The sequence below is a fragment of the Propithecus coquereli genome, unplaced genomic scaffold (assembly GCF_000956105.1).
Source record: "Propithecus coquereli isolate 6110/MARCELLA unplaced genomic scaffold, Pcoq_1.0 Scaffold56, whole genome shotgun sequence".
NCBI lineage: Eukaryota > Metazoa > Chordata > Mammalia > Primates > Indriidae > Propithecus > Propithecus coquereli.
In genome coordinates, this window is record NW_012151507.1 from 1825929 (window position 1) to 1827680 (window position 1752).

A 1752-nucleotide genomic window follows, 5' to 3' on the forward strand; every position below is an offset into this window, starting at 1 on the left:
TGTATAACTTACAAAGTAGTAGAGGAGAAAAGTAAATAATTAAAATATAATCAAATTCAACAAGAAAAAAGAATGTAGAATAGGCATGTAATAAATGACAGATGTAAGTGCTAACATATCAAATTATGTTAAATATAAGTGAAGTAAATGCTCTAATTAAAATTATCTGACTGTACGAAAAAGAAACTCTTCCAAGAGACCAGCTAAGAAAAAACGCCTTGGTGCTTCCCAGGAGCCGAGCCGAGGAGATGCACGAGCAGCCCAGGCTGATGCATTTCCACGCCGGGGTCGGGATGGCTGGACACCCCGGCCTGTCGCAGCACTTGCAGGATGGGGCCAGAGGGACCGAGGGGGAGGGCGGGAGGAAGCAGGACATTGGAGACATTTTACAGCAAATTATGACCATCGCAGACCAGGGTTTGGATGAGGCGCAGGCCAGAAAACATGCTTTAAATTGCTGCAGGATGAAGCCTGCCTTGTTTCACGTGTTGTGTGAAATCAAAGAAAAAACAATTTTGAGTGTTCAAGGAGCGCAGGAAGAGGAGCCCACAGACCCCCAGCTGATGCGACTGGACAACGTGCTCTTAGCAGAAGGGGTGGCCCGAGAAGGGCGGAGGATGGGCGGCGGCTTCTGCAGGAGCAGGTTCCGACGCCTCGGCGGGTGGAGCATTCCGATCACGGAGCAGAACTGTCACAGACCAGACAGGTCTGCCACTCGGAGCTGGAGAAGTACAGCAGGACTGCAACGACTCTCCTGCGGGAGCAGAGCCGGCCCCGGCCCGCCTCCCCGGGGGAGATGGAGCGGATGGTGGGTGAGCAGCGTCCACCGCAACTTCGGCTCCATCCGGATGCAGCTCAAGCAGGGCCCGTGCGAGGCCGTCGTGGTCCTGCGTGCCCGGGCTCTGGATGCGCGACGGAAGGGACGGAATTTCAACGAGCAAGTGACAGAAATCCTGAATGAATATTTCTATTCCCATCTCAGCCACCCTGAGGAAGCCAAAGAGGAGTTAGCCGAGAAGTGTGGCATCACCGTCTCCCAGGTATCAAACCGGTTTGGAAATAAGCTAATCCGGTGCAAGAAGAACACAGGTAAATTTCAAGAGGAAGCCAATATGAATGCTGCCAAGACGGCTGTCACTGCCACCAATGTGTCCGCCCACGGAAGCCAAGCTAGCTCACCCTCAACTCCCAACCCAGCGGGTGGACACCCTTCGCCGTGTTACCAGCCAGACAGGAGGACACGGTGACGGACTCGCAGCCAGTCAGATGTGCGGTCCGCAGGGCATCAGTGCTAACGGAGGTTGGCAGGATGCTACTGCCCCTTCCTCAGTGGCCTCCCCTACAGAAGGCCCTGGCAGTGTTCACTCCGATGCCTCCAACTGATCTCCCAGCAATCGCATCCCGGCTGACCCTGTGCCCCGGTTGGGGCAGGGGCAGGAGCGAGGGTTTCTCTCCCAACGCTGAGATTGGGTTTCTCTCCCAACGTTTCTCTCCCAAGCGGTCAGACTGCAGGTCGAAGCAATCAGCAAACACGGTAAGAGTCTCCTTCTCTTCTCTTCTTTGGGATGCTATTTCAGCGAATCTGGACACTTCCTTATACTCTCTTCCCTTTTTTTTTTCTGGGTAGAAGCCACCCCTCCCTGCCTCCAGCTGTCAGCCCGGTTCCCGTCATCTTCCCTTTGCCTTTGCCCTAGACTCCAGGGGCCCCCCGCCCTCTATGACATCACTGAAGGATATTTTCAACAATTAGAG

The 1752-nt window shown here is 54.1% G+C and overlaps 2 pseudogenes; both read left to right on the forward strand.

Annotated features, from left to right (window-relative positions):
* LOC105821080 overlaps nucleotides 1-207 on the forward strand; it is a 926-nt pseudogene extending 719 nt beyond the window's left edge.
* A 41-nt stretch (nucleotides 208-248) lies between these two features.
* Nucleotides 249-1383, forward strand: LOC105821117 (annotated as a pseudogene).
* Nucleotides 1384-1752: the final 369 nt, after the last annotated feature.